Here is a 16,974-nt window from a genome sequence, read left to right on the forward strand (position 1 = left end):
TTTAGTATTTGGAATATATATCACTTTGTCGGAAGATTTTCGTTTCTTGGACTCGAAGTAATACTTTGGGTGTCATTTGTTGCCTTCCACTGTGAAGTAGCTCTCATCGTCCATAACGCATTTTTAAGTTGAAGATGTGGAAAAATATGTTTGCGAAAGTAGCCGCAACCTGGATTTAATTGTTTGTGCCTGCTTTTCTGTAGTAGCCAGTTTCGATTTTCTTTCTTTAATTTGTATATTCATGCTTTCCAAATAATATTTAATAGCATTCTTATCAACATGGTGTTTTTGTCCGAGCTGACGGAACGGTTTTGCTTTGCGCCCCACTGTATCTGCTTTCAACCTTTCACGTACTTTACTGTCTTGTAAATTCCATTTTTTGTCGGAACCTTTTTTTCGGGATATGCTTTTATTATCTCTGAAAAGCCTAATAGTCTTATATATGGATGTTATCTTAAATCCCATGTAGAAATATTACGTTGTGCTTTTGTCAGGATTATTTTCATAAAATTTCCAAATTAATTCGCTCCACTGAAACTCGTTCAAAAACATTTTGACTACTAATGGTGGCCTCATATAAATAATTTTTACGCGAAAATGTCACAAAGATGTCCCGTTAATTTTATGCACTGAAATTTGTTTTTAATAAATTAGGGGTACTTAGTTTTTCTGTTCCCAAGTTGTGTTCGGATTTCATTCACCATACGTTATATTAATAAATATGTAGGTTTGAGTAGCATTTTGAACCGAATTCGGCTTCAGTTAAGGTAGAATAAACAGCTGTCTAGTGATTTTACGGATCGAACAACAGCGGCTCTGGAGTCCTCCGCTTCTTGCCTTAAATGGTTTATGCTAACTTGCTATAGTGAATTGGTTCGTTCTGCAAGAAAGATTCATTTAAGATTCGCAATGCCACAATTGGCCTTCACAGCCGATATACAGAAGCATTTCGTTGATTTTGTGCTGGTATAGTTGGCGTTTATAACATAACTTCGTAGGTATGCTTATTCGAAACAAAAATCATTTTTTGGCAAGCACAATTTCTTATAAGTACATATATCTATTTAAATGCGAATTGCTTTGTGCCATTTAAAAATAATTTGCATAAAGAAAAATGAAAACGTTTGAGAATTTATTTTTGTTGTATAAAATTTGATTGTGCTTCTTTTTGGTCAAAAAAATCATACAACTGTTAAGTAAAAATTTAGTAAAAAAAGTTAGGACCGCACTGTCTTCGGCTGTGCCGAACATCTCATACCTTTCATGAATGGAGCTGAGCAATATTGTGTTGAAATTTAAAAAATTCAATCAGTTCTATGGGATATATATTATACATACGACCGATCTTTACGATTTTTGCAGACAAAAATGTATGCCTTATATGTAGTTATCCTGTTAAATTTCAAGCTTCTAGCTGTTGAAATGGTGAAGAAATTACGTTACGGTTGTATGGGATATATGTATGTATATATGTATGTATGGGAATATGGGATATATGTATGTATATTATATATATGATCGATCTTGACAATTTTTTCAGACAACAATATATGCCTTATATGTAATCATTATATGAAATTTCTAGCAGTTAAAATAAAAAATAAATGAATAACACTCTCTTTTTCGAAAAATCGGTTGTATGGGGGATGTATGCTATAGTGGTTCGATCCGTTCGGTTCTGATAAATTATTAATCGAACCAAATATACCAGCTCACCAAATTTCATTAAGATATTCCATAAATTGAGGGACTAGTTTGCGTTCAAACAGACAGACGTACAGACAGACAGACGGACATGGCTAAATTAACCCAGCTCGTCATCGTCCACATTTCGGTATACTTATTGGTGAATTTATCGCTTCTGTTTTAAGGACTTACAATTTTGAGATTCGTAACAAACTTAATATACCATTTCATTTTCATGAAAGGTATACATCTAAGTTATTTCATAGCAATTTCCACAGCAAAACAAAAACATTTCCAAGCAAAACAAAAACAAAAAAATTGACAGTGTGATAAATTTTCAAAGCTTTACCAGTAGGTAAAACAGGTCAAATTAGAAGTGACTGTGAACAGCCTAAATTTTTGATTAAAATTTCTGAAATTCTCAACTTTTTGTTTTTGGAATTCCGCACTACACCAGCTTTATTAAAAAGTATATTACGTAAATTATTTTGCATGAATGGCGAAACGAACCAATTGCTGAGGATACAATCGAAACACACAAATATAGAAATTGACAGTAATAAAGTAAAAAAAAAAATAGAATATACAGTTAAGCGTTGTGAAAATGGGACGACAGCACATAAAGCATTTTCAGGTCAAATTAAACTTATTACAAGTCAAATGAAACTTTTTTCAAATCAAATGAAAGTTTTTGAAACTATTTATATATATTTTGGCTTTTGAGTTTTAGGAGTTTTGAACCGTGCTTTTAATTCAAAAACTATTGTGTTGTTAAAAGTGTACTGTTGTAGCTTCATACATATATCGACCTCTGGGTCGGATATCACCCTATCTATCACTAAACTTCAGATTTTGTTTGTAGAACGCCTTATTTTAGATTTTTATTCAAAAACTGCCTGTTTCAAATCTAAGCTATTCAAGTATGAACTAGCACAATTTTACGTGACGCGCAAAAATATTTCAAAACAATGGAAATGGTTCCTCACAATTTCAACTTTGTTTTAACTTTAAAATTTTTTTTCGACAAAATTTATTATGCTTTGGAAAATAATATGTCTTTCTGAAACTAAAAAGCTGCAATTTATCGCCAAACTTAGTATGGATTTCCAAATTTTCTAAACTAAATTTTAAATTAAAATTGTTTTTTTTTTTTATTAAATAATTTGGGAAATTTTTAAACAACGTGACATCAGGACGGACAAGGCGCTGATGTCACGTTGTTTAATTTTTTCCCAAATTATTAAATAAATAAGGATAATCCCCGCTTAAAAATTCATAAAATTTTGTTTTTTTTTACAGGATTTTTTATTGATGAATCGAGATTCTCAAATGAATTAGAATTAAAAAAAATTTCGAACTTTTTAAAAAATTTTTTGTTGAAGGTAATACTTGTTGAAATCTCAATATTATATATAGAAATTTTAATTTTCATCAATATTTAAAGTTTAGTTTTAAACATTGTTTTTGAAATTGCTGTGAATTTTGAGTTTTTTTTTTTTTTTTGCAAAACTAGAGATCTCACCAAATTGTAAACGAGATTATCAAATTACTTACAGAAATTTAAAAGAAAATTTACTATTTTTTTATTATATTGAAATGTTTTTTGCTGATCCTTGTTGAAATCTTATTTATAGAAGTTCAAATTTGTAACAAAATTTCAAGTTTTACTTTAGAAATGTTTTGAATCATGTTTTTTTTTTCTTGTCAAGACTAGAGAATTAACTGAAGTGGAACGAGGTTCTCAAAATAATTATAGAAATCAAAAAAAAATTTTTTTTTGCTAACGTTAAGACTGGTCGAAATCTAAAGTTTATTTTTATTGTTTTGTAACCCTTTAACCTTCATGTGCCCGGGATATAAAACTTACGTACACGGTCGGAAGTCTACATTTGTAGCAAGCATGTAACTGCATGTAAAACCACGATAATGTTTAGATAAAAATACTTGTATGGTGATTATTTGACATGTACGTGTGTACTAACGTTTTTATTTAAAAATATTGAATTCAGGTAATAATTTTAAGCAAAAAAATGTATTAGTTTTCAGGAACTGAACAGCATTTTCGCAAAGTATATGTTTCGGCATGAGCATCGCACACTGTTTTTTTACACCAACTACAGATTTTGCGTGTACTTTTTCACAGTGTTGACCACAGGGATATGCTGGTTGTTTATCGCTGGAAATATCAGGTAAAATGGATAAATCACCTTTAGAAGAGGCAGTAATGGATCCATCTAGTGCCATTTCGATAGCTTTACGTGTTTGGATGTGTCCCACCACCCGCGGAACTCTAGAGAGTTGTTCCGCTGCTGGCATAAAAGGCTGCTTGGCCGAGCTCCGCAAGAAATTTCGTCGCGCGTCTGTACGACGGTCTTATGGATAATTTTCCGAGTAAATGATGAATGGTGCAAGTGCACTTATACATATCTAGCAAGTTATAAAACGTGGCCAAAGGCCAACGCAAAGTTGTGCGTTTCCTTGAATATGCAGAAAGCATTTTATCCATTCCGTCGACACCTCCTTTGTTTGTATTGTAATCAAGGATATATTGTGGCTTGTTTTTCTTTTCAACTACAATTGAATCTGTCAAAGGTGTACTGGCAAGTATTATGGCTGCTCTGCCTCTTTTTGGGACGTAAGATACCAAAGAAAACTTTCCATCGAAAAACCCGAAAATGTTAGGCTGTTCTGCTCGATTGCGGTCAGCCTTCATTTCATTTGGTAAAAAAGTCTTATTTTGGCGAGCAGTACAAAGAAGAGCAAGACCTTTGGACATTAAAAACTTGCCCAAGAATAGCGATATGAAAAAATTGTCACAAATTATAGTCCTTCCTGTGTTCTCCCAATGGCATACAAACCTTTGCACAACACCTTCTCCTAGGTTGGTTGCTCGATTAGTATTTGAGTTGTTTCCCATATATATCTCTTTGAGTGGATAGAACGATTTATATAATATTTTGCATACATTTTATATAGTGACTACAAATGTAGACTACCGGCTGCAAGATGATGTTTTTTTCAAGTAGGGCTGGGGGTCAAGTAAATAATAGTTCCAATAATATTATACTCTTAATCGACTCAGAATTGATAATTAGGAAGCTACTGAAAACCTCGGGCATTGTTGTTTCGGAACTTTTTGTTTTATTTGACTTTTTTCCCTAAATTGCTACAAATGTAGACTACCGGGCACATGAAGGTTAAATTTTGGAGAACATTAAATGTACGAGTTTTGATTCTGACTGACTGTATGCTTATACATAGCTTAAGCACGAGCATAATAAAAAAACATTGGTTTCAATTCCACACTATTTTTAAGCAATTTTTGTATGCGCAGTCACACTTCAAGGGCAGAATTCAATAATAAATTAAATATTTAATTTATTATTTTTTTGCCTGTTTTGTTTTTTGCAAAACACTTTATTCAAGTTACGCGAAATGAGGCGAAAAATTGGGCAACCAGCAATTTAGTTGAGTTCAATAATTAATAATAAATAAATAAGTTTGCCTTTTAGTGTGCCATAGACAGACATAAGGATAGGGCAGGGCGACAGAGGAGCAACGTTGGGCGTAAACAAGTTGAACTGCAAAAAAAAAAAAGAATGAAATTCAGATAACAAGAGTGCTGTGTATCTGCTTAAGTGCCTGCATATGGTCATGAAAAAGCATCACCACCCAAGCAATGTGTTTGGGTAAATTGGAATTAAAATAAATTAACTAAAATTATTTACAATACTCAATAAAAGTTAGCTTCATATTTGGATATGCAGAAATGAAACACAAACGCCCGTGGCAATAACTTTTTATTTATTCATGCTTTTTCCCTCTTTCTTTGTTCGATTTTCAAAAAAGGAAAAAAATATGTACGTGCTTTATATAATAGACTCTGCATATGCATATGCATAAGCACTTAGCTGCAACTTGTGTGCTCTCATATTTATAAGTGGGCAATGCTGCTTAGGCCAATGATTGCATTCAACGTATATTAAAGCTTTGTTTCTTTGCTAAGGGCAAGTTTTATTGTTGAGTGTGTGTGTGTGAGTATTTGACTTTTGTCCGGAAGTGTAACATTATAGGCGCTTTCGTTTAATTATCGTCAAAACAAAAAACTTCATACATTTCCCTGTGCGTGCAGTATTTAGAAATAACTTAAATTTTTAATTTCTAAATTTTCTCACGCTTTTAGCATAACAATCAATTTGATGCTCGCACGCACATTTTTTTAGTAATAAACTTATAATGTGACTTGCTTTCAAATTTATACTGAGTCTCTTAAGGAATTACTTGAATATGTATCGTACATTCACGCTTTAGCAATGCGCAATACTTGGTTTTCTTAAGTTTCGATGTGATACAATTAGTGAGAGTATAGTTCAATACATTCTCTTAAAGACCTATGATTCTACCTCATCGTTATTAAATAAATAGCTTAATATAGTATTTTCCGGGTTTTTGAAGAACCTTTTGGATCAGATAATGAGCGGAATGAGTAAGATTGCTGATCTAAGTTTATTATTTAATTTAAAGATGAGCCAGATGACTCTAGAAGTAACCCTGCAAATCGCTTTCTTCTATTTCTCGCATTAACACTGTTCTGGAACTGAAGAATAGTTGAAGTCTTGAAGAAAAGAAAACAAACGGTTATATTTGATAATTGTCAGTCTGAATCTATCGATGCTAAGGGCAAACACCTTGGTCCAATGTTTCTGCTTTTAATTAATGACCTTCCGAATGTTTTGAAGTACTGCGAGCCGCTAATGTACGTTGGATGATGTCAAACTTGTTATTCAATCAAATCTGAATAGCCTAGTCGAATGGTACAATGTAAATGTAATGTCACTGAACATGCCGAAGTACAAACTCATGCGCTTCACAAGGAAATCGCACAATATATATAGTAGCTTCGTCGACTTAGGCGTGACAATGGGACCAACAGAGCCAAAGAAACTTTGGTGTCCGTCAAACGATGTTCTAACGAATTCAATGATTCATATATTATTAATATCTTTGTTGAGGTCATATGCATTGCTTTATTGAGGCTAATGTTGGAATATGCTTCGATAATGTGGAACCCACGTTATCAAACGCACTGCGACAAACTAGAATCAATTAATCCCTGAAGAAGGTATGAATGATCCCAGAACGCGTAGAAAAATAAGGAATGCTTGATTAAACGCTTTTATTTAGCTTGACTTGGCAGGCTGGCTGGCACGAATTTTGTAATTGAAATTTAAGTAACTTCCCGATAAGCTACAAGCTTGAAACTTGGAAAATAGATCAGAACTCGTTGACAATGCAATAATAAGAAAAACTCCGATATGTGGCGCATGGATCGAAATAATTCAAAAAAATCGTATTTGTGGTCCGATTTGGTTCATATTTGGAACACATAATACATACATGAATAGAAAATGACCTATGAAAAATCGCCGCTAGGTGGCGCAAGGATCGAGATATTAAAAAAAAATCGTATTTGTGGTCCGATTTGGCTCATATTTGGAACACATAACTAATACATAAAAGAATAGAAAGAGACCTATGAAAAAATCGCCGCTAGGTGGCGCAAGGATCGAGATATTCAAACAAATCGTATTTGTGGTCCGATTTGGCTCATATTTGGAACAAATATTACATACAGTCCTGTAGAAGTGACATCAAAATATTTTGGAGTTCGAGGAGGGACAAGCAGACGTGGCGCAGAGTCGAGTAAAGTCTTTGGAAGGATAATGTATTGAGGACTTAGATTGTAAAAAATTGTCAGGAAAGAGTCCTTGTAATAATGAGACACCTAATGAACTAAATAGAATGAGTATTATTTCTCATTCTATTTACTTCATTAAGTGTCTCATTATTACAAGGACTCTTTTCTGACAATTTAATAAAGACTAAAAATTTGAAAATAAAATAATTTAAAAAAAATTTTTTTAGTTAAACGGTTTTATTGAAAACAATACATACATGAAGTAATAATAATGCTAAAGGCTAGAAAATAATTAGGTAGGTCCTAGGTACTAGTCATCACACTCCTCATCAATCTAGGGCGTTGATCATACAATTAAACAAAAGCGTTGGACGCGTCAAATTTGTGTTGATAGGCATAAGTAAGACCAACTGAACCTTAATAAGGTTATGCTACGCCTCCCATTTTTAGAAATTTCACGCAGCCAACGCTTTTATTTAATTGTCCGATCAACGCCCTATATTGGTGAGAAGTGTGATGACTAGTACCTAGGACCTACCTAGTATTATTGCTTCATGTAAGTATTATTTTCAATAAAACCGTTAAACTAAAAAAAATTTTTTTTTAATTATTTTATTTTTTGTCTCTAATTCAGCGGCCCCAAATCTTATTATAAATACTAGTAATATTATTAAACACTGATTGATTTTTAAATCCATGAATTGTACAGAAAATTAGATTTCGACAAATTTTGTATCAACAGCTTTAGAATAACTTCGAAATATCTGTCATAACGCTTTCAATTCGAGTATGAAAATCTGCAAGAAATCGAAGAGGAATCTGGATGCTCTATGATTTAGTTATTTGTATTCAAATACATTCTTATTTAAATAATCTAATTAGCAACTGTTAAATTCATTAAACATAAATAACTTAACGCTTGCCTTGAATAAATGCATTTCCGCTGCATTTCCCTTAGCATTGACCCAGTGCGACGCATTTTATGTGCAACCAACTCAATATTCATTCCCCTAATCTTGAAATATTGTAAATTAAATTATGATTGAGCGCGCGATGGCGGGGTTTCTAGTGTCCAATGAATGCAACAAATTCAATTTAAATAATGCAGCGGTTATCATCTTTTTCCGAAACATTAAAATAAATGCGTCGTATTTTAGAGCAAATGTGAAACCAAACAAGCAACCAACCTCCACTGCACTGCTGCCTATACGCCCACCACTTCTTCGATTTTGTATGCGTATGAACTGGGGAATATATTAATTACGCCCACCACAAAAACGGTCTTTGTTTGATAGGAAAGGCTTCGCTTTTAGTAGTTTTTTTTCATTTATTGTTTTGTTTTATTTTTTCTTTTACTTATTTGTTTTATTTTTTCTTTTATTTGTTTGTACAGTCAGAAAAGCGTAGCAAAACAAAAATGAAATTGGAATATACATATTTATTGCAAACGAAGACAAAAGAGAATTAATTTATACGCATTTACAAAATGCTTTCAAAAACACAAGTTTAAATGCGCTGCTTTTGATTTGGGCTACAGTACTTACATGCTTTGTTATATTTTTCTTAATTTTTGTTTTTGAGATCTTTCCACATGAGTTATTCCATTTTAAATCGACAATTGGTTGATATTATCGGCTCTTATTGCATGCATTTTGGTCGAGATTTCTCGTTTATCACATCATTTTGATAAAGAAACTAATATTTTTCAAAAATTGTAACTTTATAAGTTTTGAAATCGTAAAATAAATAAAGACTTAGGCAAGGTGACATAGGCTCAACGCCCAAAAGGACAAATGACGTTATGACCACTTCAAATTACAAGTTTAAGTTCAGAACTTCCATCTCAATTTTAGGGCGTAACCTCGCTCTACGCTGACCGGTCCGAAATGGCCTGCGGTGTTGGTGCCGGGGTTTTCTCCGAACAGCTAGAATTCGCAATATCCATCGGTCTTCCAAACTCAGCTAATATCTTCTAAACAGTGATACTATAGGTATAGGGAGGACCTGTACTTTCCGGTTACAGAATCGGGTAAGCGACGCTAAGATATACATATACACGTACATACGCATATAGACACACACAGCCAATCACCGTTCAAAGCATTGAATTCACTATATACGTTATCTATCGAAAACAGTAAGAGAACGTTACGCGAAGCAGCAATTCTTGAGCCCATCACGCTCTCTTGGGTACCCGGTCACAGAAACATTGACGGCAATAAAAAAGCGGATAAACTAATAAAGACCTGTGCATCGTTAGACACTTCTGAGACAGTCACGGTGCACCGACCACTTTCATCAATAAAGATTGACATTCCTATCAATCTCAAGATCGCGATTGGTACTCTACGTATAACAGCAACATCACAAAGCAAACATGTCCAGACTAGAGCCATAGAGGAACATAGTCTACTGGCCATTTGGACCACGTGCGAAGAGAATGGGAATGGGTACAGGTGCTGTTGTGTGGACGGTTGTAAGGAGGCAGTCACGCATTTTCTCTGCGTTTGCCCAGCCCTGGCGAACATGAGGTTCCGTATTTCCACCCCAAATATAGATTATACGCTTCGAGTACACCATTTCCAATTTAAATTTCAAAACTTTTTAAAATTGCCACTCGAGGTTCAGCAAATTGTAATTAACGTTTGGAAATTTACATTTAAAACTCAAAATTTCGATTTTAAATTCCTAGTTCCCGAGTTAACAAAAAAAAAAAAAAAAAAAATTATTCATTTTTGAATCTCGTATTCAATACAAGTTTTTTTTTACGACAATAAGTTTTTTTAAATCATATTAATCTGCCGATAAATTTTTCCCAAAATGTTCTCAAATAGAACGAAATCTTTTCAAACCATTTGCCAATTTGACATGGAATTACCCATACTTGTTTTTGTACTTTAAGTTGCCATACACATTTTGCCTTTCAAAGTGAGTTAAAAGTGATATGAAGCTGTTGGAAAGAAAAACAAAAACACCCACACACATGCACAAACAAAACACACCGAAGCGCCAACTCCAAGAACAAATAATAACAATCCGACCCCACTACAACAAACTGACATGAAAACAACAAATATTCACAAGACACAAAATAAAACCTAAGCCATATGTGATCGTGATATGGAAAAACCAGCAGCGATTTTCTACGTTGCTTTGGTTAATTTACACAACGCGAACAGAGCAGAGAATCAGCGCTTCACGTCGAGTGCGCAGTGCATCAACGCATTCAGAAAAAATGTAATGGAAATACAAAACAATTTTCATGTCAGTACTAAAAATAAAGTCAACTGAAGCGTAAGTGTGTGGTGTTGTTGTTGTTGTTGACAATGGTGGTGGCACTAAAGTTGAAGCGGTAGCGAAGGCAATGGTGCTGAAGGAGATGTAACTAATGGTGGCACAAAGCGTTGGAGCCTAAAAACGACCCACTCGTTTTGTAATGGGTAGCGGGCTGCCTCACTGCTTGTCGATGTGCATGTTTGCCTGCCCTAGTAAGTTTTATGGATAGGCTGTAAATTGCGTACTACGAGAAAATTCACATACACAATACACTATTTTATGCACCATTATCATTCCGCGACATCTTGCGTATGCGTCTGGGACTAGACGCAGGGGATTATGCGACTAATACCATATTTGATATCTGTTTATTGATAACCTTTCAAATGTCACTACCTAGCCGCTCTTTTGTGCATTTACTTCATATTGAAAGAAAAAATTAACCATCAAACCTACAGGCACCATTCTAGCACTAGTGTGGTGGCCAGCACTGGAAAAGCAGTAAAACACTAAGAAAATAAACAAGATAACAGGAGCACTTAGGTTGTGTCCAACGGAGGCGCTATATGTTATCCTTAACCAACTGCCATTAAACCTCCAAATTCTCCTAACAGCTACTAGTTCAGCTAACAAGCATAGGAAGTCTAGAGCGTAAAGCTGTATGGCCACGGTCGTATCCTAGGAATGCTCCCCGCGTGGATGCGACAACAGATTACCCATCAGCCAGATTGAACTTTGACAAAAATTTAAAGGCAAGGTCTCGCTCAAGAATCAATTGGTTAGCCGGCAAATTTTACAAAAAGGGTGTAACCTTGATAGGCCTGCGGTGTCGGTGTGAGGGTTTTCTCTGAACTGTTAAAAGTCGCAATATCCATCTGTCTTCCAAACAGAGCTACTTGTTACAGAGAGGGATTTTATTTTCTTTTTGAAAAATTCGCGTAAGCGACGGTGAGATACGCATATGTACTAATACAGCCAAGCTCAAAGCATTACATTACTGTAAGAGAGTGTTACGCGATGCAGCAAGTCTGGGCCCATCACGCTCACTTGGACATCCGGTCACAGGAACTTTGGCGGCAATTACAAGCGGATGAACTGGCAAAGGCCAGTGGATCGTTAGCCACATCTGAGGCAGTCACGGTGCAGCGGTCACTTTTATCAATAAAGAGTGACATTCTTATCAATCTCAAGAAAACCGTAACTCGCAGTTGGTACTCCACTGATAACTGCAACATCACCAAACAAACATGTCCTGACCCCAACCATAGAAGAACACAGTATCTACTAAATATGTATAGGAAAGAGATATTCAGGCTCCCATCCACCATTACAAGACACTGGCCATTTTGCTCACACGCAGAGAGGATGGGAATGGGTGCAGTAGTTGTAGTGTTTACAGCTGTACGAAGACAGTCACCCAGTTAGTGCTACCCGACCTCGGAGGCGGTGTCAAAATGTACCATAAAGGACATCAGAAGATTTATTGATCTAACCAAATGGTTGTGAGTAAACACAGAAATACCATTATGCCCGGTCTCTCGGGCCGTGCATCACAGCAACCCACCAACCTTTCAGCAACATTCGAAAACATAACCAGTAAGTATTTCGTTATTGTTGTTGTTTTTTCAAAACTAAGATAAACAGTTTTCGGTCGTCATATTTTGCATGTTCAACCTCTTACAGCTCTCGATCAATAGATTAAAACAAACAAAAGGTCCCGAATTGTATTCGTTGGTACCCAATTGTATCCGATGAAGGGATAGCTGAGTTCACTCTCTCTAGAGACTAGTAGCAATTTATGTTTGTCTTTCCCATTGCTGCCATCGTTTCAGCAGATTTTGTCATTGCGTTATTTTAATCGTCAACAGCGCCCGTTAGCTAAAAGCCCCGTGTTCCAGGCACATCATACTACATTCGTATAATCGACCGGGTATGACGAGATGCATTCGTTAATTTTGCTTTTAGTGGGACATAGACAGTGGGCAATAAAATTAAATGGGAGGATCAAAAATAGATAAAGATAAGGATAGAGATAATGCAGAATGCATATAAATAGGTAACATATAATGAGATAATAGATACATATAATGAGATAATAGGTAACAAATAATGTGCATATTGTAGGTAAAACGAATCAAATTACAAAAGAGAAAAATCGAAAGATAGTAGATAATATCATCGTCCTTTTGCTAGAAATATGAATGATAAAAGAGAGTAAAATGTGAGATGAAAACGAGAAATATGACAAACATATATCACAAAGAAATGTCTGACTAAAAAAAGTAAAACTAAAAAAAGTGGAAGGAAAAAAAGGAAAGGTTGGTTGTAAACGTTATAAAACACCAAAAAAAAAGTTTACGTGGGCAAGAAAAAATAAAATTAAATACACTAAGATATAAAAAATTAGTAATATGAAAATCAAACGAATCAAAAGCAAGTTTTTTGAAAAACAAAAATGCGCCAAACATTGTAAAAGTAAAAACGATAAGAAAGTTAAGGAAAATAAAACATTTACTAACCTAACAACTATTAAAATTTTTCTTTAAGGCTCTCACTTAATTTATCTTACTAAAATATAGTTTTCTATTATTTAATTTTTAATTTATTATAATTTCATGTTTTATATATTTTTATAATTACAATTTTATTTATTACTTTAATCTTTTTATTATACATATTTTTTTTTAGTTAGAAATATTTTTTTTTTTTTTTTAATTTTGAATTTATGATCTTTCACTCCTTGTCTTTTCACTCATTTCTCTGTTTAAATACATACCGTTTAGAAACGCTATTATACAATTTTAAAGATAAAAATTAAAGAAAAGAATAATGACAAGGGATAGGCAAACGATTAAATTGTATAGATTGAATAATTTAAATTGAAAATAAAATTTGTATTAATTTGTTTTTATATTAATTATATTTTTTTATAATTTCTTTTTTTATTATTTTTTTGCTCTTCTATTTTTTTATTATTTTTTAAATGTTTTTTTTTTTTTATAAATATTTATTTTTAATTTGATCTTTTGCTTTTATCATTTTATCTTATTTTTATTATTATTGTATTTTTTGTTATCCAAATTTGTTTTAAATTTTAATTCCTTCAATTTTCATTTTTATACTGTTATATTTTACTTAAACTTTTTTTCCAATTTTTAATATATATGTAGATAAAGGATATCCTTCCTTCCTCCGCTTTTCCCTTATTTCTCAAGCAAAATCCAGCAAATTATTTTACATACCTTTTAAATACAAATTAACCACAATCCGCGCGCTTGTGCTAATGATGTAGGTGGTGTTGTTTGTTGTCACTGTGGCTTTGGATGTTCGCTTTTGCAATGATGATGGAATCGTCGCTGCTACTGCTATCGTTGCTTCTGCCACTGCTACTCGAGTAGTTGCTGTTGTTGCTCCCTGCATCAACTTGGCGGTGTTGGTGTTGGTTGTTTTTGCATTTCCCATTTTCCATCATCTTGCCATCTCTTCAACTGCTGTTGTTTTTCCGCATGACAGCTCGAGATACAAATGCTGCTGCTCCATTTCGAGTGTAGCAATGTTTTTAGCTAGAATTTATATACACATACGCGCTCTTAAGTGTAGTACGAGTCATAATTGTAATGGCACATATGCACATTTGCAATACAATGCTAACAACCATCATGTAGCACAAATCCCAACTCCATCAACAAGACTCACGCCCCTCCAACTCATCAGCATCTCGTGTTGCTGCGCGCCCGTCCTTACACCCTTAAGCCGTGGTTACTCACGAACGTACGTAGAAAAAACGTGTCAGCTGACACGACCTATCTTATGAGTGTGCAATGTAAACGAAAACTCACCGACGTGCAACGCCCGTACGTACGTAGCCCGGAACGTAGAAATCAAAACAATTTTGATTTTTTCCGTAAGAACGTGTCAGCTGATCGCTTTCTCACTAGACAGAGGTGCCTAGTAAACTTTTGTGCGCTAATTTTTGACCGTTTGCAGTTTTATGCAAGAACACCTAATTAAAGTTTGAAAAATTGTGAAAATAATTCGAAATAATTATGTAAAAGTGCAGATTATAAATATGTAATCTATTTATATTTATTTAATATTAATTCCAGTCTTTTATAACATCAAAAATTAAATTGGAAAAAGTTGATGTTTGCATAACATCAAAAATTAAATTGGAAAAAGTTGATGTTTGCATAAGCATGCATGTAAAATGGTCAATGGCAACAGTGCTTATCTGTAAACAATACACACACAAATATGTTATGTACATGTACACAGACGCACACATTGATTCCTACGGGCTTGAGAGTTCGGCCAAACGTGCTTCGTACGACAACCGTCCTTACGTACGGCACACGTCGGTGGGTAACTGCCGCATTAATGCCTCTCGAACAACGTTCATCTTCAGATCCATAGCATCAACATATGCCAGTTTGTTGTCATATATGTATTTGCACATTCGCACATACACAGTCTGTTTGGATGTTCCATGAGTTCTCTTTCTTTGTTTGTTGTTTTGTGTATTTCTTTTACTCTTTCTTTTGTTGTTATGTTGTATTTGCGTCTTGAAAGCGACTTGAGCATTAAGTGCACTTTGGCGTTATTTGTAAAAATTCTTCTACTTTGCTCCACTTTGACAATTCGTTCACCGCTTGAATCATTATCGCTATTACAAACAAGCCTCATCATCATCGGTATAGAGCATCATAATAATCATTTCATATGATTTATGTGGTGGCATTGCTTTTGTTCCATAGTCACTGCCTGAAATTAGTGATTAAGAACTAAATATTCGCAACTATAGATTAAAGCTTACTCATAAAAAAGACCAGCTAAAAAGCAACCGGCTTTAGCTCAAGAATCAGGTATACAAACCTATATCAAAAACCTTTTAAGATTAATAGTAAACTAGAAAGATAGTCGATTTAAGACAGCTGAGATTAAATATTTTGCATAGTTGAGATTAGTGATGAGTTTCACAGAATGAGTACCAACGATTAAAGTTTTGCTGCTCATGGAGTAATAATTAAGAATTAACTGATAAAGATTTGATACTAAAATTTCAAGAGACTAAAATGATTGTTGTTTTAAAGCATTTATGATTAAATATTATAGACAAAAAAATTTATGATTAATTTCAAACAATGAGAACTACAGATTAAAGATTAAGTTTATGAATTGTTAATATAGAGTTTGCGATTTAAGATGATAAATTTCGTAATAAGAGGTGGCATGTTCAAGATTTGATACGATGAATTTGAAATATCAATAGCAAAGGTGAAGTATTGAAAATTGAATACAAATCAAAACTGATGAAAATTTCAAGAAAGTTCGAAGTAAAAGATTATAGATTTGGTATCAAAATTACGAAAAGATCGTATATTAAAGACACTGAAGATTGAACATTAAATAGAAGAGACTAAATTCGAAAAATGCTTTTTTAAATATTAAAGTTCGTGAATTTCTAATTAAGAATCAAGAAATAAAGATTAGTATATTGATATTCAAGTTATTAAAGTTTAAAGAATATAGAAAAGCGACTAAGAGTAATTAAATCATCATTCATTAATTAATTAACCATAGTGGATACAGACCAAAAGGATATGAGTCCTTCTGTGAGAAACTTTAACACCAGCATGGGGAAGGAAGAGGTTTTTGGTCCTACAGTCAGAAAATTTAGCATCCACGATGCAACATCTCAACAAGTTGAGACCGATTGACTTCCCCGGGGCTCGAAATATTGGCATCGCCAGTACCAGGTTTCAGCATAAAAAGATACACAAAAAAATATTCCTTACTTGACTGTCTCCTGATTGATGAAAGAAACGAGTTCGAAAACAAGATAAACGCAAAATTTTAGGATAAAGTTAATTACATGTAATGATGTCAACTTAAACACCCACCCTAATGCTTAATGTTGTGAGGCACATTACCCCATCCGTCTTTCTAAAGTTCCATAGTCTCACAATACCATAGAGATTCACCGTTGCGGCTACGACTTTTCAACGGTTCAATGACATTATGTTGGTGTGTATTATATACCAAAAACAAAAAGAGAAGTAAAAGATTAAATATAAGTAATAATAATAGTAAAAAGTATTACGGAAAAAAAGTCATTGAAATTAAACTGTTACAAAAGCCTTCATAAAGCCTTCACCAACAAAGCTAAAAGTAAATGTAAACGAAGTATTTACATACGACATCCAACGATTTTTATTTTTACAAAGTACATCCTGCTCATATTTCACGCTCTCATTTTCTAGGCATTGTCATCATGTTAAAAATTGTTGCATTATAATTTTTGTTACATTTCTTAT

General features: G+C 33.7%; 1 protein-coding gene across 2 annotated transcripts in view; it reads left to right on the plus strand.

The window, feature by feature from the left end:
- siz (Brefeldin-resistant Arf-GEF family protein schizo) overlaps window positions 1-16,974 on the plus strand; it is a 191,525-nt gene that overhangs the window by 13,300 nt on the left and 161,251 nt on the right. The window contains exon 1 of one of the 2 annotated variants that reach the window (XM_067757019.1): window positions 10,736-10,872. The exons of the other annotated variant lie outside the window; for it this stretch is intronic. The gene's annotated coding sequence lies outside the window, so the exon portion shown is untranslated. Of the gene's footprint in view, window positions 1-10,735; window positions 10,873-16,974 lie in introns of those variants that run through there. 2 annotated transcript variants of the gene reach the window in all.

This window comes from Eurosta solidaginis, chromosome 5 (assembly GCF_040869045.1).
Source record: "Eurosta solidaginis isolate ZX-2024a chromosome 5, ASM4086904v1, whole genome shotgun sequence".
Taxonomy (NCBI): Eukaryota; Metazoa; Arthropoda; class Insecta; order Diptera; family Tephritidae; genus Eurosta; species Eurosta solidaginis.